The 23,327-nt window shown below is 40.1% G+C and overlaps 1 protein-coding gene across 3 annotated transcripts in view; it reads right to left on the bottom strand.

Annotated features, from left to right (window-relative positions):
- The window catches only part of LOC114872720 (5-hydroxytryptamine receptor 2B-like), an 89,672-nt gene extending 68,780 nt beyond the window's left edge, over positions 1-20,892 (bottom strand). The window contains exons 1-2 of one of the 3 annotated variants that reach the window (XM_029180258.2): positions 20,526-20,892; positions 15,209-15,471 (exon numbers count right to left, since the gene is read on the bottom strand). The gene's annotated coding sequence lies outside the window, so the exon portion shown is untranslated. Of the gene's footprint in view, positions 1-14,333; positions 14,639-15,208; positions 15,472-20,525 lie in introns of those variants that run through there. The other 2 variants (XM_029180259.2, XM_029180261.2) reach the window with 2 other exon arrangements.
- Between the last annotated feature and the right edge of the window lie 2,435 nt (positions 20,893-23,327).

Below are 23,327 nucleotides of genomic sequence, written 5' to 3'. Positions count from 1 at the left end.
CCAACCCTTTCTCGGAAACAGGCGGCAAACTTTTCCGATATTTTATTAATCAACTTCATCGATTCGATAAGTTACACGTAGATTCGAGTCGTTAACGAACACCCTTGTTAATTATTCATTTTAATCGGTTAACAGAACCACCTAGAAACTACTGAAATTCTGAAAATTTTCTTTACTATGATAATTTTGAACTAAGGTGACATTTCTAGTTAATAGGAAAATCGAAGATTCCAATGAAAATAAAAAATTTTGTAAATCTACTTTTCAAATCTCATTGGAGAAATGAAAATACTTTGATAAGCGATTAACCCATCCTAAAACCGAGAATGGAATCAGGAATTGCAAAAAGGATTCCTTCCAACGTCTCAGATAAAAGAACCTCTCTTTTAGGTCAAGATTCTAGGTGAATTTTACATTTGAGGAAACTCGTTCCATGGGAGGAGTATAACTTAGAAGATACCTGTTGCAAAGGATTAGACTTCTTTATTCACTATTTTAACCCATTTCGATTCAGTTTACCTTCCTCGATATAAACGATCGCGGATAAAGCTTATCATTCATCAATTCAGACATATTCAGGAAGAATGTAAATCGCAGGTATCAGATTGATATAAAATTCATAAACGTGTCCTTTAAACAGGATCGTTTCCGAAAATTCCATGCTAATCCACAAAAGCAACGATACATATTCAATAATATGGAGGATCCATTGACGCAACCTTATGAATAATAAATTCACCGACTGCTTTCAACGTATTACAGATCACGGCGCAGCGTTTCGTCAAGCGGAAAGTACGCGGATCGTGTGTTTTCGACGTTTCCATTTCATATTTCCTTCAAGCGGAATCGTTTCCCGATCGCGCGGCGTGAAAGCGCATCGAGAACAGAGTGGATAGGAACGAAGAAAAATCGAGGCTCGTTCGGAAACAAACGACGCTTTTTCCGGCAAGTTCCTCCCTTTTTTCCCATCCGTGTCCCGTCGGTACTTCCACGAGACGGAACGGGCGAGGCTCGACGAAAACGTCGGCTCGTTTGCATTATTTCTCGCTTAAAATGCAAACTACCCTCTACGACGTTGCTAACGAGCTAAGAAAGAAAGCAGACTTTAGCTGATGCGATTTTATTACCCTCCTCTTCGAGAACCGACGTGACTTTTGTTCCTGGATAACAGAGAACTCGACTCTACAACCTTCCTTGTATTGACATTACCGAGGCGTTAAAAAAGTGAATTGGCCGGCGTTAATAGGAGCTGTTAATTAAAAGAACGAACTCACCGTGAGAATGATTTCAAAGTGGAAGCCGATTTCTTTTTATCCTCGTTCATTCACAGGATTCTGATCAAACTTTACGTTTCTACGATTAAACTTGCGAATACTAGCGAGAATTTACACGACAATTTACAACTTTTATAATCCTATTATACAAAAATGTTCGTCTTTATTAACTATCAAGAGAAGAGACCTTTTCAAATTTACCCCTTAAGGGATTTCCACAATGTTCGAAGGGAGTGTACCTTTGAAAATAAAGCGAACCACTTGTTTTCTTGCCCGAAATTAAATTCTCCTAGGATCCATTGCAACGCAAACTTCCCATGAAATTGGAGGCAACAAACTTTTGTTTATTTGTACATCCCGGATTTTGATTGAACCGGTATCGTTGTTCCAGATTTGATAAAAAATCTTGAAATATCGTGGAACGATATAAACGTTATCGTAAAAGTTGAATAGCATCGAAATGACGAAACGATATCGTTCAAACGAAGCCGTATCTATAATTAAAACATTACTGATGAAACGATGTAATATTGTCGATGATAATTAAAGGCTCGATATGGTCCAGCAACAATACACGATATAGATTATTGTATACCGACAAGTACCCAGATTATTCCCGTGATTAATTCTACAGAAGGACACACACGTTTTGTGTATTCGCATCAGTGTATGAAATAAATATTCCATTCGTCGAATCTACAATAATATGCAGAAACATGATCGCGGTAATTGTACGGAAAGAAACCGTTCGAATGATTAATTATTTTAACTCTTTGATTGATTATTAAATATTCGATTCGCTTGGCAATTAAATTGAACGTCGATTTTCATTTTCGTTGTAATTTCTCAAACTAAACAGTTGTCGGATCAAATTGAAAAACTACAACTGAACACGAGAAATATTTTTATAAAATAAACATACGAGTGACAGCTGCCTCATTTTCCAAGTGGAAACGCTCTCTATTTCCGCGACTATTTTATTTTTTATTTTTTCAACGTCGATCAATCGGCGACCGTTCAGAATTAATTTCAAAATTTATTCAACACACGGTCACGAGTTTCTGTAGTAAACTAATGTATTTCAAACAAAGAGGAAAAAAGAAGTGAAGCGATTTTCATCGTACACTCGAATCAAGAGGGTATCATGCTCGGAGACCTTTTTGCAAAATTTACAAACCGCTTATTTGAACGATGCATAGGGATTCAATAGAGAAAATTACTTTTTTTTTAAATAACGAAACACGTACATTTTCAATCCCATCGAGCTCTCGACTGCAACATATTCTGTTCGCTTCCGTTTTTACAAGATATCACTTTTGTATCCCCTTTCAATATACGAAAGCCGATACGTTTCTACGAAAAATTCGTTCCTCTTCCGACCCCGATATCGGTAACTATCAATTTCACGCTCCAGGATCGAACGATATTTATATTCCGTCAACTTTCGTTGCTCCTGACTTCGCCTAACATCGTCGGTAATTATTGTTATTAATCCTATTAACTGCTCGTAAGGATAGATAAAGGGTTATCATAGTTATCGCGTGACCAATTAATTACATCTTCCCAACGTGTATGTAAGCAATCCCTAGATTATACTGTTACCAGCTGTTACTACCTACCCGACCAACTATTCCAACTATGTTTGCCCACCAGGGAAATAGATCGAGCAACTTTGTTCGGATAATTGCTGTAAATTGCAACTAAGGTGACATTCTTTACCTCTGATACCCTATTATAGATCACAACTCGCCAAACTTAGAAAAATTTGTTCAAGATGGTCATATAACCAGGGTGGCTTTGGTCTAATGGGTAATAAAGGGAAGTAGAGAAAAATCAGATAGATACTCCAGTTTTTTAACGATAAATATCGATATTGTTTAACAAATTATTATTATCTATGTTTTATATGAAAAAGTATACTTGAAATCTGATTTTGTCCTACTTTCCCTGCCGTCAATCGTGCAAATTCGATTCAATTAAAACGATCGTTTTGCATTTTTAATTACATTCGAACAATTTCAAGCCGCACCGTCCAAATTGCACGTATTAAATTGCAAATTGCCGTCCGGCTCTGCCTATATCCGTGCCATTATAAAGTTTCATTATCGCGTTTAATTTAATCTGCAAAAATCCTCGATAATTATCACGTTATGTTGTTCGGTAACGACGTACGATTCGAAATTTGCAACGATTCGAGTCAGGGTCGAGTAGAGTTCAATCCTGACCTCGATTTGGTATGAAAATCGAAAATTAGTTTGAGCACATTGCACGTGCAACGGAGCATCGATAAACCCATTCAAACTTGGACGAAACTATGTGGTTCGATTTGAATGGAAGGACCTCAGTCACAATCCTTACGATTTGGAACTATCACGAATCATTAGATAAACTTGGTAGTACTTTGATACGATCATGATTGTCCATTGTGTCTACAAATGACCTCGCTACAATGTATTTTTTATACAAGTTACAAAAAGCACCCCGTGTAAATATTAATTAAAAGAAGTTATTAATGAGACAAACGAGAAGTCTAACTAGGCGTGGAAAAAAATAACTGCTGTACTTGCGCGTTGAAACCATCGACGTCACCTTCCATCCTGGCCATTACATAATTTGTCAAAAGCAAAGCAATTAAGCCAAATATCACGGGTGTGTCGGAGTAATTAAGAGCGATGAGTGTGAACAACATACATGCATTTAATATCCCATGTAAAGGCTCAAATTGGACGAAACACTTAATTAATTAGACAGATGAAAAATCAGGTTACGGGGAAGAAAAATTGATAATAACATCAGCGACAGCTTCCATTTTCCCACCCATTATATAATTGTTCAGAAGCAAAGCAATTAAACCAAATGTCATCGTAATAAGCGAAAAGGAAATGAACGCAACGCACGAACGAACGTTTTTCCTCGTTAACCGTGATTCAATCCCAAAAGTTACGCGATTAACGCGTCCTGCTCGTTCGACGACAATTTTCCACTTGTAATTATTCGATAATTACTCCAAAGAGTGACTTTTAACGATGATAACCGGTCGAGCCGATAATTTCGTGCCTTCGATTGAACAATGAGCTGTGCTGTATAGATCACCCGAGCGAGCAGCGACGAATTGGTATGATAATTAAATTTTGTTTCGTTAATTATTTATTGAAATAATTAAAATAAAGCAGCGCGGTCTCGCGTCTTCTCGCGGTTCGATCGCTGTTCATTTAATTTATCGTCCGCCATTCAAATTAAGAGATAACATTACTGCTTCTTGAATTCTAATCCATCGGGATAAATGCGCAATTTTACCTAGCTAAATCTATGGTAATTACCAGCAGATTCGCTGAAATCGCGCGATTTCATTTCCTAACAAATGCTTTCCCTGTTCGTTGGAAATTCAAGTAAATTATGGATACACTTTGCTGATCGATAAGCTCTTGCCGCGAGGAGTACGTTGAAAGCTTTTCGGACGCATTTCATGTTTCAGATACATTTTATTTTATACGGTAAATATGAATTCTTTGTAACGACACCCAAGTGTGCGCGGCATGGAACACGCATACGTATCGTCACATATTCCCTTGAGAAATGGAAAGCATGTCTTTTATGGCTCGACGATATTGAATTTGAATAATTTTTGTATCAGCGAACAAAGTGGAAGTGCATAATTTTTGCCAGAAGTTGAAAATAATAACAATCTGTTGATATTATTAGATAAAAGAAGAAATGAAACAAAATTGTCATTTGCATATTGAAATCCACAATATCTGATCTGATGTATGAAATAAATTGTCAAAGATAAAAATATTCCATTTTGCAATTTAATTTCCCAATTCTCTACCTTGTATCGCTAGTTTAATACAATGCAGCAATCAAAGCGTTAACAAGCCAGAGATATCTCTCCCCAGTGATAATACACGACCACAGCTGCACGCAATATTTCACAAGCAATACAGCGGAAGAAAAATTGTTTTACTACCAGTTTTATTAAGAGATCAAGTACACCCCTCGCAGGTAAAAGCTATATAACATAACCATAAAAGCTCGACAGCTTTAGAGACGTTCAGAGCCGTACCGAACGTCATGATAAAGATGGTATAAGCGTGCTCGTGCACCTGATCTCTTTCAACTTCCGGCTATTCTATCAGAAAGCCTTCTTTCCATTTTCTTTAGAATTTCCATTATCCTTAGAAATCTGAGTCGAGAAGCATAGAACAATGGTCGAATTGTTATCGTATCTTATGATTTATCTAAAAACCTTCTGATAGCTATCGATTATCACCGGGGTCGGTTTTCCTATCGGAAGTTTGGAAAAATTCCGGGTGGATTGGTAAGAGCGTGGGTGTTAATTAAAATCAGAACCTGTCATGTCCTTAATTTCCCGCTAAAAATTTAAGTCCTACTTCGTTCCTAATTATTCGTTAATTAACTCTCTGATAACGAAGAGTTTAAAAACGAATAGTTCGATGGTTAATTTTGTAAATGCTTTCAATACGACCCGGTATGCACACGAAATGTGTAAAATATCGCTGTCCAACGGCAACGGTCCGCAAGTGCGATGGATTAACGCGAGAAATTCTCGTCTCATGGTTGCAAAACCGAACCGGACGAGTCGTAAATCGTGCACAGAATGCCCGTAAGAATTTCACGAACGCGACGTATCGTTCGGCGGACCGGGACAGGCAACAAGATTAAAGCTGGGAGTCGGGGATTCAATTTAATAAAGGGGATCTTCGGTGGTTGGTCGTGTTGCCTGTTTCCAGAACGTTACACACGTTTTTCCGTTGTTGAATAATTCGATATACCTCTAGGACAGAACAGCCAGCGACGATTACGCGGGAATTTCGCGAGCAAAGAAAAAACGTAGCATTTAAACAAACAATATGATGTAAAAAAGTTTTATACAAATTGCATTAAGAATCATTAATTGTAGATAATTGAGAATTTGTGTTCATGGAAATTGGATTATCTGAATAGTTCGTTAACTTCCACCGATCGATACCACTAATTATACGTTAATTAATAATCATTTACCGACATGGTTGTTGGTTAATTTCATGGAAACAAGTAATTTAGGATATCGGGTTCTATAACAAACTTACGCGAATTTACGTGTTTCATTACAGGTTTCCCATGCAAACATTATATTAAATATAAAATTTAATAAATTCACTGCTCCGTTATCGCGTTAACACTAGTAAATTTTGATACCAAAAGGACCGCCATTTCCAGGTTTCTCTTGAAATACAAATGTAAACGATGCATTTTAACCAGAATATTTTCTCGAGGATTCGATTGAGTCCGAGTTTGCATTAAAAATCAAAAGCTCTGTACCATATTTTGAAATCGCTGGTCGGAAACGAGGACCTTTGAAAATCAATTGCTTAATCAACGAGAGGGGTTGCCGGAAAAATGTTTAACTTTTCTTGATCCCGTTTCGATGTTCAGATATTTTTACCCGGGAATTACCGGGAAATTTGTTCCCCTCTCGACGATACTCTCCCGGATATTTCATGAAACGAGCAAACAAATTAGCTCGCCACGATGCTGTATGCACCCGAAGGATTTCGAACATCCAAAGACTCGATTTCTATGATAATATCCGGATGCTGTATCCGACACGTTACCGTTCTTTCTCCCTCGCCGCGGAAAATTCTTCTCCACGTTCTCCTATAACTTGACGTATCTTCGAAACGTCTTCTCGAAAGTCGGCTTATTCCGTGGATAAAATGTATTCCGCTTCGATTCGGAAGCGTTACGCGACATCTACATCGTCTGATATCAAAATACCTTCCCTTTAACCCGTTCGAACGTCTTGTTCGTAACTTCGATTTAGTTTCTTGCTCCTCACGTGTGTAACTTAATCATCTTTGTTACAGTTTCGAAAACGTAGTTCAGAGTTCTTCTTAGGAAACGCGGATTTATATTAAACTATTGACACGTTGACGTATCATATTTAACGAGTGAATTTTACTCATAATAAATGTTATACATAATACCAACGATCCGACGGTAAATATTGTTACAGCTGCGTTTTCCCAGATACCGATTCATCCACCATGTTCACTGCTCGAGGTCGAAAATCCGTCACGTTTTATTCGGTTAAAATAACCTCACGGTAAACGAAATTGTTACAGCTCGAACGATCGATTAAACGTGTCCGTTTAATCGAAAAACAAGTTACATGTTCTCTCCAACGCCCTCGAAATGAATGCCGTTCAGGAAATACCCGTAAGGTGTTCCTGAAGGTTTAATAGCGAAACACGGTGGGCTACTTTAAGAGGCAGCTTGTTCCCGATCTAAGCATCCATTATTCCGGCTGTAACCTCGTGTCCCGTTTAATCGAACGTGAAAAGCGTGTCCCGACTTCCGACAACGGGAAACGACACGCTCGAAACGGTTTACATTTAATTGAGAAAAATGAGAAGTCCAGTTCGAAAGGCATTTAAAGAATGACGCAGGAAAAAGTATATTTGCTCCATCTTAGGATTGGAACGCTCAGTGATCGACGCCTCAAATTCTGTGTAATTAAATAATTAGTTAAAGAGAAGAAAAGAGAAATTTTCCAAATTAACAAATTTTATATGGCAATTTTCACTGTGACAGTCAACGTGTTAATATTCAATTTAGAAATTTCTTGAATACAAATGACCGTCTGCTATCGTAGCTTGTATCAAGCTAACAGTTACCTAGAATTGATTTCCCCGTGCAGTGTCAAATTGCATGGCATCGAGTGCACGCATCCGTGCATTTAACTCCCGGATGATCGATGAACGTTCGACCGCATCCAGACGAGCAGAAAATCACGCCCTTGAAATTTGTCGTGCACTTCTGCCTCCCGGATACGTACGCCAATCGTGGATGATGAATACGTTGACGTTCTGACGGCGATATTGAACGAGGAACGTACGATGGGAAGAAAAGTGAACGAGTTTATATGGAAGGGATATTGATTGCCTGCAAGTCGAAATTTTATCCATCAAACCAAGTGGATATTTTCTAAGAATATGAAAAATAAGCGATAGACGAATTTCTTTAGAAAATATCGAAAAATTTAACGTTGCAATCTTTCATCCTGAAATTCTATTCACCCGTGATTTCTAAATTTTCAAACCTTTTCTTTCCGATAGTCTGCGATCAGAAAGCGCGATCAATATTTTGTACGACCCAGTCTAATTTGTATCCACAGTTTCCGAAGCTGAGGCTGCCTCGGAAACTTTCTATCGGGAAATCGTTCTGACATATTTTACAGGGAAGCGTATACCTGGAAGGCTCGATATTACGATATCGCACGCTTATTCCCGGCGAATTGCACCACGTCAAAGTGCTCGTACATAACCATGATGATAGATGAACGCTTTCGACCATGCTCGTGTAATTCGTGGGACCAGGTTGTTTGCCACTCGATGCACTTCCAACGATCGATACATCGATAATTACTGCGACCAGTTTGAAAACATTCCAGCCGTGCGGTGGAATCGCACGGTAATAGAAAAACAGCTGGGTAAAAAGCCGATCGAACGAGTAACAAAGACGTTAGAGAACGTTTGATCAGAGTTTTTCTTTTATAACATATTCGATTAAATTTTAATGATTCAAACAAATCAACGCTTCATTCGTCCGAGGAGAAGACCTGTTATCAAACAATCGAATAAAGATACTTCTTTTTAATCCGTCAATTAGAAGCTTACTATCTCTCGAAAAGAAAGTTTGCCCAGCTTTTACAAGATTCGATTCGTTTCCTCGGTTAAACGATTCTTATCTCGCAACTATCCCGATGGTAAATTTATTCGATCGCGTTACGTTTCAACGACTCTAAACACAGTTTCCCGAAGTAATCAGGATCGTAGAAAATATACGGGTTTTCAGCGGCAATTACGTTCGTATCGGTTTATAGCGGTAATGTTTAATCAATCGAGAAAAACAATCGGTGGATTCCTTTTATTTAACAATGTAACGAGAAATTCCGCCTCGTTTGAGAATCAACCCTCGATATATGATTTTATTGGCGTAATAAAAAGCAAAAATACGATCTATAACGAACGGGAACGGGAAAGAGCGCTTTGTTATTTGAAAACGACGATACGATACGAGTCAATTTTAAATTGAAACGACCGCGCATTGAAGTTTCATAACAAACTAACGAGATTTATATCCTCGTATCCGTTTCTTATTATCCTGTTTACGCATCGTGGATTCTTCGTTGCATAATTTGTTCAAAATTCTTTTCAGAATATCAGGTAATTTTTTGAACAATGATACAAGTTGAAAGCGAAGTGGGACTTGAAAATTCAAAGGCAAACGTCGAATTAAATTTTGTAACATGAAATATCGGATAATGAAGTTTCATATTTGATCCATTCACTCTTTGAAGTTATTCGAATCGTTTGAACGATAAAAGAATGATCAGATAACTAAAAATGTATCTCCTATAAAGGGTACACCGAATAAAAAAGGAAAAGGGAAAACAACCGATGCAAGCAATGCGGGGTAAAATAAAAACAACCACACGTTCGTTTCCTGGAACAAAGGTATTCATTAACAGTCTTGTTCGCAAAGCTGCTTTCAGTTATTTTCCCCCACTTCCGCACACTGTGCTCTAACAGATAACTCAAACATGATACCCTCTCGACACGTATTGAATGTACCACGGAGAATAGGGTCGCTTGAAGGGTCAACCGAAGGGTTGAAGTGTAGTATTACAACATTATTACGTAACATCTCTCTAAAATCTCGCAGCTACGAACATTCGCAGCATCGTTGAAACTACACGCTCGTAATACCGATTATACAACTATCCTTGGTTCGCGGAAATTTCGTACCGGTTCTCGTTTTTGATTCTCGTCCATTGTAAAAGTGAAGTAAAACAACGTAGTTGCATTGTACTTACCCTCCCATTATCTACGCTATTTATTGCCGTGATAATTCTCTTACGAGACAGGAATCTCATTGTTGCGGTGGTATTTGCCACCGAAACAACCGCTAAAAATTGTTATTTGTCTTTGCTTTCTTAACAACAATGTGCCAGCTAATTGCAACGGTTTGCAAAAAACCGTACCATCTTTCTTCGTGGATTTTTTATTTCAATTCTATTCAACGTTTAGGAGAAACGAATGTAATTAAAGGTGCGATAAAAATGATAATAATCCAGGTGTTGTATCTATTGTAATTACCGATCTAGAACGCACCTAGAGATATCCTAGTTGCAAACATAAATCTAGAGGATTTGAAATGCTATCCGACGGACCATATTGTAATGAACTTCGACTTTTAAAGAGTGAACGCTCGTAAATCCATGAAACGCCTGTCATTGTTTGCATCGGGCAGGTCGCGATCGATCGAATGACTTTGATTAATAAGTTCCGAGCGTATTCGTGAAACGTCCGTTAAATTATATATCCTCCGCGTTGTTACATCCGGTCGGCGTTCTGTAATGCGCTGTGTGCAACTAAATAAACCCGGTACATTTACCCAGTGGTCGGTGGAAATTTCGTTATCGATAATTCAACGTTAATCACGCGCTCATCGAACACGTGATGAACCAGAATTTTATGCTAATTATTTGCGCACCAATAAAGAAGCCTCGTTGCAAGTCAAATATTAACTTACAAGGATCTTTGACATAATCGTACGATGGCTATTTTCAAGAAACCCTGTTCGAATTATTTTTCTTTTTTTTTTTTTTAGGAGGGACTAACATTCACTGATGTAATGGCAGAGATACTCCACGGATTTTTAGGACACCATTTCAAAAATCCGAATAGCTCTCGTTACTATTTAGAAGCTGAAACCACAGCGTCGCGTTCGAGGCTCTTCAATCGCGAGAGAAACGCTCTGCGAACCATTCCCATCGCGACTGGATCTTTATGCTCAGCCTTTACGTTCACGATATTCTGGATGAACGTGCATCCAGAAACATAAAAAGCTACGAGCATCTTGGGGAAACTGCGGGATACTTGATTCGACCACGAAGCTGACGAGAAACGACACTAACTGTTTCTTGAACTCTTTATTAGGTCATTCTAGAAGACCATACCTTTTTGTGACACACCTCAAGGTGAATATGGAACCTAAGAAAGATTAAGAAAGACAGATTTTCATTTTTCCTCTAGATTTAACTTTCCCATTTAAAAATTTGAACTTCGAAGAAAAATTGATGCATTTATTGAAGGTGCGAAACTCCTTAAGTATTAGAGAGTAAATGACTGGCACTCTGAAGGGGAAAGAAAAAGGATCTGATCGTCGTTCAAAGCCAAACTTCTCGAACGTGAATTCAACAAGTTAGTCGTTTCTCTTTCGGTAGACAAGCGTTTAAAAGCGGCTGCACCTAGGCTCGCGAGAAATCTAGATTAAAGGAACAAGGGAGCTTTGCCGTCAAGGTAGCACCGATATCAACCCGCTTGGCCTGTTTCCCGGGCCGAGTGTTCTCCGGAGGAAATTCCCTTGATCTTTCTTTGCCTTTGCTCCCGCGATAAGGCACACTTTGGCCGACGAAAACGACCCTGCGCGAAAGTTTCACCCTGCTGGAACGTGGTCCGGCGAATTTCTAAGTTTCAATGTTATGATCACAAGCGCGATTTAAAACTATTGCAAAAATTTTTCCAATAAAGATATCCGTGATTTTTGAACCGTTTCTGATGATTCGTTATATTAACAGTGGTGCGTATCAATGATTTTTCCGTTGCGTCGCAGATATGCCTGACTTGTACTACTTAAAATATTTAAATTATAATATCTCCTAAACTAATGATTTTTTGATATAAATACTTAAACACATTTTTATTAAGAATAATAAGCTGCGTTGATTGGTGTAAGCAGAAATATATAATTCTATCAAACAAAATGGAGACGACTACTTTCTCTAATATATTATTCAAAGCGGATAGGAAATAATGGATTCTGTTACAGGATACACTATGGGATTTTGAAGTTGGTAGGTAAATCGAATAAAATCCACGAACTGGTTCGTGTTTTCCATGAGCTGTGACGCGGTTGAAAGTCAAACGGATCGGCTTCGTTCGAGAATATAATATTTGTCTTTCGATCGAACATTAATCCCGCGATTTAGCGAAAGGTTTCGAAATCGTTTGTGTTTCCGAAAGCAATCTTGAAACAACTACCATTCAAATTAATTTCGCTTTGTTTCCAGAGAGATTTTTAGTTTGCAAAAGGTGAAATTTTCAATCTTCGGCTCCTGGAATTCGACTGCAATAAAATCGAATCGAATCGAAAGAAAAATTAATCTACAACAGTGAATCGTTTATAAGAATGGGACAACAGACGGAATAAATTTTAGGATAATGAGACTGAAGGACGAAGGGATCGAGGGAAATACGACGCTACGAAGCTTAGATTACCAAAGGGGTTTCTATTCTATTCTACGAGCCTGAGTGCTTTATCCTTGTATTCGAACGATGTATCTACTCGTCTATGTGTCTACGTAAAACTTATACCCTTATTTGCAGCTACATCGCCTACAACGATATACAACAATGTATCTCTTATTAAATTAACACAGGGAGACTAAATTTAGCTTCTGTTGATCGATAACCCTTCAATCAAAAATTAATTAACATATCTGATATGTTGTAGATTCCACTGACTTTTATCAAAGATATTCAAAGAATACATTTATCGATTAAAATATTAAAAATTTGAATGTTGCACGAAGATTAATGTTTACCATGAAAAAATCATAAAATTCCTGCACTTTAATAAAAGATAGTGGATCTAATATAAACGCAATAAGGTAGACCAGATCGTGGTTTATTAACGAATAATTGAACCTCCTGCTTCTGATAGTAAAAAGTTAATGGAAAGAAATTATTAAGGAATGAAGAGGAAAAAGGAATCGGTAAATTTATGCTTAAACATTAAGAAATGAGTGCTTAATATTTTTAACAACCTACATTGCTCTTCGTGTGATCGTAGATCTATTGTTTCTACTGCGATAGGGAAAATGTTAACGCCATGAAAATTAACAAAAGTGCAATAAGTAATTGCAATTGTGATAGGGGAATCGCTAATAGAACGAGCCTATCAATGAAACTACCGAAGCCCATAACAAATTACGAGGTTCCGTTGATCTGAGGATCGTTAACTGAATGCCTTCGATCGCACCAGGGCAAATGGAAGGAGCGGCTTGAATGAACGCCCGGAATGGAAACGCATAAATTTCTTTGTTGCTTCCAGGAGAACGTAAAACGAGAGAAGAAAATCCGGTTCGATTCGCAGGCTTTTCTGTAACGTAACGACCGTCCGTCCATACGTGTTGTGGACGTATATGTGCGTGTATAAAAGCTTTTTTTCCGACGAGAGTACGGCCTCTCGCTACTGTATTTTCAGATTAGGCAATGAAAAAAAGGATGGTGTCCTTTCGAATAAAATATAGTTTGTCGAAAAAGAAACATTAATTTTTAAAAATAATAAATACCTCGGCTGAATTTTTCTTCAGGGGCCCAAAAGTTATTGCTTTTTCTTTTTATCTCCTTGAAGTATTTAACGAGTGGAATTTAAAAATCCAAATTTTAAGGCGCGGAATCCAACAGTTCAGAAATTATGCATTTGTAAAATTGAGCGTTTTTAAAGTATTTAACAAGAGACTTTGACACCATATTGACTTGTAGCCTGTTGTTCAATGAGTGGAGTCGCCGTCGGCAAAACAGAATTACATAAGTGGCGGCCTAAACCCGCCATTTAATTTCTTTTTTATAAACAATATCCCCTCGGATTTGATAGGAACTGATGGTAATCACTCCCAACGAATGGAGTCCAAGTCCAACTGGTGGCCGGCAAAGGATTAGATGCGGAGAAGAGTTAATTTGACGTCGAAATAACTTGTCAACAAATACGCTAAAAACGCTCCGTTTTACACACGCATAATTTCTGAATCGGTGGATTCCGCGCCTTAAAACTTGGATTTTTAGATTCTACTCGTTAAACACTTCAAGAAAATAAAAAGAAAAGCCATCATTTTTGGGCATCCGAAAAGTTAAACCAATACCTCCTCAATTCACATAACTATGATAATGTACAGCGCATAAAAAGTTAACAAATATCAAGTGTACTCACAGTATTAGGTTGGATGCTCAAAAACTGGTCACATTTTTCAGTGGCAGCTGGGGTTAGTACCATTCTCCAAATTTCACTTCACTTTTCAAAACAGTTATAAAGCTCACCCCGATCCTAATCTGGGTTACGTTAACCGAACTCATCGGTTGACACGTTAAAGGGTTAAGATACGGATATTATGTTAGTATATAGGATAACGTATATAAAATACGTTATTTTATCACGAGACACAGTACGAGAATCACGTAGAAGAGAGAAATTACAAATATTTTCCAGTGCGACGCGGTGCGAACCGATCGCTTCGAAAGCCGAGCGAAGACTAAACATCGCATAGACCCTTCGGTCGACCGACCTTCCCGTAGACCCGAATCGTACCGAGCTCGAATTCTTCATGCCCGAGTAAACATTCGAACCGAAACAAGCCTCGACAAGTAAGGAAAGAAAAAAAACAACACGTATCCCTGTATCTGACAACAATGATACGATATCACGGTTCGACGAACACGTCTATTTCGCATGGCGAGTTGCACGGCTACAGATGTTTGTAGTTTCTCGATACGCTAGCTACCGAACGACGAACTTGGTGAAATTTATGCGCATGTTTTTCTTCGTGCGACGATAAATTCTCCGAATCCCAACTGTCTTATTTTGTCATAATCTAGTCGAGTGACGTAGGAGTTCAAATATACCAAAGTGGTCTAACGTTTTTAAAGAATAATCCATCCATCAGTCACGGACGATCGTAAATCGAAAACGTTAGACGATAAAGTATTTGAAGCACTCTGAGGAAAATCATACGGGACCAATCAACATTTCTATTCATCGCGATAGAAGTCACGCGCGAGTACGTGACCGTTTGAAAAACGAGTTCATACCTGAAATCTGGACGCAGGCCGGTGGTCAGCGGTCGGCGACGTGCATCATCGTGCCAGCAGGCGTCGCGGTGCTCCTCCAGGATGATGTACGTGATCAAACGACGACGATAACGGTGCACGTGGATTATCCGACGGGTCGACTCGATCGATTAAACTGGTTGGATCATTTAGCGTCGACCGGACACGAACAGGCTCCAGCAACGCGCTGTTTTCGTCGTTTTAGCGGCGGCTGGACCGGAGACGCGCATTATCGCGCGAGACACCTACCAGAAATACCATTAGCGGCCATTTATTTCGAACGAACGAATATCGAATCGCGACGGCCGATAATCTAGTGTCGGACACGCTTTAGTGCAGATGAAAGTACCGGCTCGCTCGATGCCAGCCCCCTTTTTCGTTCGATCGTGCGTACGTTTCGAAAAAAGGAACTCTGACTTTGGATTTTGGCATTGAAAGAGGGCAAAAATGATGAATTGGTGGATTTTGAAAACTTTCAGCCTCGTTTTTCACTGCGTGAATTTCGTAAAAAGGATTCTAAATGGACAAAGGATCAATCATGAATTTTAAAATGAACGACCTCGATGATAATTGTTTCAGGTCACAAGGGTGGCCCATCCTGTGAATGACCACACTGGGGGTGGAATCAAGAACAAATTGGAACTTAATTATAATTAGATTTTATATAGGATCTTGTTTTCTTTATAATTAAAATTGTACGATCATCCTTACAGAATTTCGACAGTGTCTTTATTAAAAGAACGAACTTTATAGGGGATGTAAATCGCAAATGCTCCTGTTTCGCTCTGAATTTTTTCCCCGATGTGTCACTCTTTCCCTCTGGAACAGCAGAATTTTTAAACCATCAAACGAAGGTTTGCATTCTGGAAAGGGGATGGAATCAATGGTCCGATAGAATATTGAAAACTTTTAGATTATAGACACCCAGTCACCGAATGACAAGTTTACGACCTCGATCTTTCCAAGAGTGCCGGTGTTCCAAATGAGTTTACCAAACTAAAATCGAGTACCATCTTTTGAAATACCTTCCATTAATTTATATAAATAAATTGAAAACTTAAGAATACTTTTGGAAATGGTACTCGTAACAAAATCTGGCCCGCGTGTCGGTCACGATCAAACGGTGCTCCAGTTCTTTTATAATCGAATGTCGATCGAACGATGACGAATCTGTTCGTTGATTGATTTCCAGTCCTACCGAGTTTTCCGGCTCGCGTAAGAACACGACGACGACCCATGTGCTGCGACAGAAAAACCGCACGATTCATCGGTCTGAGATGGAGGGGAAGGTTAGACGTCTGAGGAAAAAGGTCAGCTCTCTGGTTGCCCTTTAATCCCTCTCATCGAGTTCCAATTAATACACGTCCGTCGCTCGTTATCCAACATTCAGAGGGAAAGGAGAACAGATTAATTGGTTCGCGACGGTTTAAAACCGTCGACCACGAATGGACGTTCAGACTGGAAAGGACCAACCCCGTTTCCTTCTATTTCTCTTTTCTACTCGAGCGGCTGCTGGATTAAGGAAATCATCCTTCTGGGATGAAGTATTTGCGGCGCAATGGGAACTTTCGTAGGCCGATAAGAGGGGACCGAATTGGATTCGATAAGAGGATCGAGAAGAATTTTGTGACCGAGGTTAATGGGGAGAAATGAAAAGCAAATAGAACGGAATCGACGAATCGCCGCGAATATACGACAAATATTTTTAATAATACCATTGCAACACGAGCGAAACGATGTTTGAAAAATGCAGATTCTATTTCAACTGTTTCCCAGTCCTTTGATTTCATGAAAATCCACAGTCATCATTTTTTTATCATCAGAAACAATCGTTTCTATCAAATTTTCGTTTTTTTTTAAAAAACATCAATAGAATGAAATTGCAGGATAAAACTCTGTATGCGTAAGCTAATGTACTGCATTATCAAAGTATTTCCAGCGCACGAGGGAGGACAAAGGTGACCCTGTTAACGACCTTTCTTAATCCACCGATCTCACGCTCTGTCGAGCGAGGGTTACCGTGCTCGATAAACCAATAAATTTTAATAATCGCGAAAGGAAAACAGATAGCCAGGAGATCGAACGTTTCTCTTATTCTTTTATCTTCGAAAGTCGATTTCTCTTTCAAAACTGGACGAAATTGATTTTATCCATTACGAATTCGTGATGAAACGATCTCGGTATCGTAACGAGGAACGGACGAAATGAAATTATTAAACGTGCTTTGTTTTTGACCAAGTTTTACGTTGGTAAACCATAGTCCATATTCTGACCATAACTATAACCATAACTATGACCATAATGTCCAATATTGGAAGCTCTCTTATTTAATAACCACGGCGGTATTGTAACTGGCTTGTCCCTTTTGTTTGGCCACGTTAATGATAAAATCAATTTCCCAGGGCTCTTTCGAGGCTCGTTATTCAACTGTATAGCCTGTCACGTTAGCCGCAGTTACAACAGAAGAAGATATAACATTTTACTCCCTTGTTCATAAATCGAATTACGACATAATCCTCTAAATCCTTTACGGTGGCTGTACTAATTTGTACGGAGACAAGATTGATTCCCTTCCTTCCCTTTAAATTATCGTTATACGTTGACAATTAGCGCCGTGTCGCCAGTACCGGACATCTAATTAATCTCTACGCCTTAGACATTAAATTACAGGTTATCGTTTCAGCTTATATTCAATCAATTTTCATCCATCTTTCAAAGTCAATGTAAATAAAAAAAGACCCGATAAAATACTCACCCACTAAATCTCGAATTGAAACATTCTTTTACCAGCTGTAAGAAAAGAAGAGCACGGCTGTCGGCCCGTTAAATACCGCGTCGAACTTTCTTTCCTCCCGATCAAACGTTTTACAAGGGTCGAAGGAAAGCCCTCGAAGAAGTTTTAGCATGCAAGCTACGTTCGAGAAACTTTCCTCGAAGACACCGACTGTTGTCACCGGGAACACAGTGGTCCGATTAATCGTCAAACTAACACTTAACACGCCCGTAGCCACAAAACAAGCGTACAATCTGGCTTCAGGTAACTACAAATCCTTCCTTTCATCGAATGTTACGGATCTCCCAGGGAAACTTTGGTCCAGCCGGACAACGCAAATACCATTTCGCAATTACGTCACCGCGCATCCTGTCGTTCGTGTAGCCGTACCAGAAAGACAGAACATGTCCTCTCGGTGATTCGGAACAGTTGTACACCGAGTAAACACGAACGACGAGTCCTCTTTAATGGGAAAACTCGGGACAATGTCGTCGTGAACCGGGCTGTCGTTCGTACAGCTTTACAGATCGTCGACGACCAGGTGGGTGAGAAAAACGTTGGACGGATCGAGGTCTCGGTTAATGCCGCCCGAAAGAAGCCGTAATTGCTTAATCCTCGTGGTTCGAACGATGCCAAGAAACCGCAACGACCCGATGGTCCAGCTGTTTGCTTCGCTCGATTTATCTACGTCGATGTAACACCGACTAAACTTCACCTTGGCTGATCCTCCGGCTATTTAACGAGTAAAACCGTCGTTTAACGGGATACGCCCTTTCGGGCCGGATACAGGGGAGAAAAATTCAATTCCGTCAGCTGGTCGGGTGTACGAATTCGCCGCGGTGAAAGAGACACTGGAAACTCGCGGAATTTAAATTTAATCGCGATCAGAGGCGTGAAAGAGGAAACGATTTCTGACGATGATCAAAGGGATGAAAGAAGAAATTAGGCGCGTGCCAAAATGGACGATTGGAAATTAAAACTTTTGCCACGGAACGGTGAAAATCTTTATAACCATTTGTTGCACCGCTTTTCCATCGAATTGTTGAACGATGAAAACGCTCGTCCGTCGAGTTTTTCAACAGGCTGAATTCAGAGCTCGCCCTTTCGACAGACAACTCGGGTACAGATTCAATTTGTCGGCCGGCTAGATCTCGAAATCGGATCTTTCAAAAAGGCGCAGAGGGGAGATTAAAGCCGGGAGGGGAACCGATGAAACTTTCGATCGCATGAAATTAGTGTCGAACGGTGCTTCGGCGAAACGAAAAACGATCGAGCTTCGACGAAAGTAACTCGGTTCGTTGTTTATCCAGAAATAAGAAAAAAATTTACTCGATAACAGACTTAGGAAGATTAAAATGATAAAACTAAGTGCATAGAAATATTTCGGACAAAGAAATACAAAAAGAACTCTTAAATCTGTCACTCAATTCTTTTCTATTATAATTCAAGATATGTGTCAGCGAGAAGATATATTAATGAAAGAACATCAGTCTAAACATTATGGAGAAAGTTTTTATCGGTCAGGTCAAAGTGACCCACGGATTCGATTCTAGCAATGGACTTTTTTTTTCCTCGACAGAGATGGAACACATCGGTTAAGAGGGCGAAACTTGGACGCGTGAAATCGGGACGACAATCAACCCTTGTCGCATCCTAGCGGGGACCATTTTATTCCCTGACATGGATGGCCGTTCAAACGCGTCCGTGAAAGTGAATAACCTTCTCCGTGGCGACAGGGAAACACAACCAGAAATTATCGGAATCGATGGGTGGGGAGGAAACCTCATTTCCGAAGGGTAATCTCGATCCGTGAATCGATCTCTGTTCGCCACGATTCGTTGGTAAAGGCGGGGGAAGAGAAACTGGTGTCGGGACGATCGTAAAAAAGGAAAAACCGACTCTCGTCCCCAAGACTTTCCAATTTGTTTCCATCATCGAGTTTACCCGATTTTTCTGTCGTTTCTCCGCGAAACGAGCCGATACGTCTCTTGGCGGTTTACCCTCTCGAAGCACCGTTGCAAATTGAAGAATTAAACGAGCATCGAACGCCTCTCTTCGAAGGAGACGTCGAAAATTTGCAGGAACAAAAGGAGCTTACGCGAAATCTGTTTACCGATATCACACGAGGCTGTTTGCCCGTCACCGAGATATCGATCACGAGAAACTCGATCTTCCCGGCAGGCCAGAGCGATCCTAAGGGAAACAATATAATCCGACAAGCAAATATCGGGGACAGAACGGGCTTGTTTGCTTTCTGGCATCATAAGCCGCAAATAACGAGAGGGATCATCTGGAAGGATGAAAAATCCTCTTCGCTTTTTATCGAACATCCTCTGCCGCTCAACGACTCGTCGATCGCGTTCGAGCTGCTTCGAATGCAAACTTTCAAGACGGTCGTCGAGAAACAATCAAATGAAGCAAACAATGAATGATAACTACGAGGAATGATTCGGGGCACGAGGTTCGCGATTTAAAATCATGACAACGATCCCGGCCCCTTGCGAGGCCGAGCAACAAGTTACACACCATAACAAGCGTACCGATTGACAGGTCCGCCGTTCACACGCGTCGATCGACGTGAAACCTCCGCCGATGGGAAATCAATCGTTCAACGCGATTGAAAGAGCTCCCGATCGATTTTCGAATAACGTCACAAGGAACGTTCGCGTTTTGAAAAATTGAAACTTTGTTCACAGAATAGCCGAAAATCGTGTCGTTGACGTCGACGAATTACGATTGACAACGGATGTCCGTGAGAGAAAAAAAAACGCGATCGGAAACGATTCGCTGATCGATCCAGATGAGATGCCGTCGCGTAAACACGGCTTATCGATATCCGGTCGATGGCAGGTGGAGAGAAAAGGCGGCGCGACGTTCGAGCGACCCGTTTGGTCCGGAGTACCGTGCCAGTACTGGTGCCGTGGAGTTTGTTATCGAGTAGCGACGAGAGGAAAAGCGAGCAGGGTGGTGGCAGCTCCGCTTGGCTGACAAGTAGACAGAGAGGGGAATACGCAGGCGCTAACTTCTCTGCTCGCCTCGCGGCCACCTTCCATCCACCCTTGCTCTGACAACCCCCTAAACTCGAGTGCTCGACCGCCCCGCAACGCCACCGATGCCAACTACACGCTCGCTCGCACCATCCCGCTAAAGCTTATCCGTCTATTCGCCAGAAGATCCCGCTCGCGCGTGTACCCGCACGATTTCAGATAACTGGATGGGTAAACTGATGAACGAACCGTGTCGCTGGAAATAATTAGCAGCCTCTATGGAACGATCTTTTCGAGGGGTTGCCTTGAAATCTCTGACAATCGTGTGAATGACTCTTAGCAAACGAAGATGAAAATTATGGTTTGATATACTTTGGAATGAAATGATTTTACGGTGTTCAACGTGAAAATAATTAGCTGGAAATAATTAGCAGCCTCTATGGAAGGATCTTCTCCAGGGGTTGCCTCGAAATCTCTGACAATCGTATGAATGACTCTTAGCAAACGAAGATGAAAATTATGATTTGATATAATTTGGAATGAAATGTTTTTACGGTGTTCAACATGAATATAATTAGCTGGAAATAATTAGCAGCCTCTATGGAAGGATCTTCTCCAAGGGTTGCCTCGAAATCTCTGACAATCATGTGAATGACTCTTAGCAAACGAAGATGAAAATTATGGTTTGATATACTTTGGAATGAAATGTTTTTACAGTGTTCAACGTGAAAATAATTAGCAGCCTCTATGGAACGATTTTTTCCAGTAAATAAAGATGGAAAAAATGAAATGTTTGTACTGTATTCACCGTGAAAATATTAATTTTTATTGTAACGTGTAATCTGAGCTTTGTCATTGAATGATATCCGTAGATAGCAATGTTAATAACCCTAAGGGACATTCGTGGCTTTCAATCTCGATCCAAAGATATCATGCTTCATTGGAAGAAGTCATATTTCATGGAATTATTTCCCCTTATCTTTGCCCCGCTGTTCTCTTCTCCTTTCAGAATGTACTTCGAAACTCGTACTCCAGGAATCCGACGACGAAGAATTCCAGCATCGGTCGACGATTCTTCCTGGTCGTGGGAGGCTAGCAACGGGATCTCGTCCGGGGTCAATATTGCACAAACATCGGGGCTCCTTTTTTTCGAGTTATAATAAAGAGGACGTGCTTCAAGGTCGTAAATATGTCGGGTATGAGTCTAATAAAAGATGAACAAGGGGAAATTGAACAGCCGGGTGGTAATATTGAAATATGAATTTGAAAAATGACCCACTCGGATCGAAAGTTCACCGATAGCCCACCCCGATCGAAATGAATTGCATCGGGTGTAAGTAATTTGGTTGCCCTGATAATAAACTTGAAATTGACTCGTTGAAGAGTGTTTGCTCGCTCGAAGACGATTGCGACAGGTCCAGAGCCGGGCTTGTTAAAATAATAATAAATTTCAGTGAGTTGAAATTGAAATCGATTCGCATGAACTAGAGTTTCCGTGAGCTTGGAAAGAGCCGTGACAAATTTGTCACAATAATACCTACCGGGTTGGCGAGACACGGAAGGATTTGGAATAAATTTACCAGTGACACAAGTCTTCCACGAGTTGGAGCGGGTTATAAATCGAACCAGAGATACCTTGTACCTTTTCATCCAGCCCGAAGGATTTATAGAGGACCATCGAGTAGTTGGAGCTTTTAAAAGGCACTATTGACTTTCTTACCGGATAAACACACTCTGTACACGTATTCTGCGTTTCCTGTCGGTTAATTAAAATGCACTACTTCGACCTCGATGTAATGAAGTTCTCTTATCAAACGTAGATCGAAGGTGCATCGAAAACAGAAAAACAATCTCTATACTTTTTCTGAATATAAGATGAAGGGATAATTGAGGGAACCCAGAATAACAGAACGAAATTGTAAAGTGCAACGAGAAAAATAAAAATTGCAAGGTTTCACCTATGGTTTGGATGATTTGCGATTTGAAATGCCAATAATCGCATCCATCAATAACGAAACTCGACCAGCAGAAATCTAGTTGCGCGACCGCTTCAACGCGTTACGATTGTAATCAACGAAATTTATTCGCGTCAAGGTGTAAATCGATTAGCGTGATTATTCGCGACGCGAAATTCGCCGGTAGATTTTCAACAGCCTCATCATTTCGCGGCTATGGCGTGACCGACGTTCATTAACGATAGGAATATCGGGCTGAAACTCCGTGAAAAGCAACGTTCCGATGATTCGACGCTGCCAGCCGGGAGGATTCAGCGTCTTTGACGAAGTAAATCGAATCGAATCGACGAACACTCTGGTAAGAAGGACGGAAAAGCGTTGAAAAG

Source organism: Osmia bicornis, chromosome 14 (assembly GCF_907164935.1).
Source record: "Osmia bicornis bicornis chromosome 14, iOsmBic2.1, whole genome shotgun sequence".
In the NCBI taxonomy this organism is placed as follows: Eukaryota; Metazoa; Arthropoda; class Insecta; order Hymenoptera; family Megachilidae; genus Osmia; species Osmia bicornis.
The sequence above is the reverse complement of the archived record's forward strand: the minus strand, read 5'-3'. Positions and strand labels throughout refer to the sequence as shown.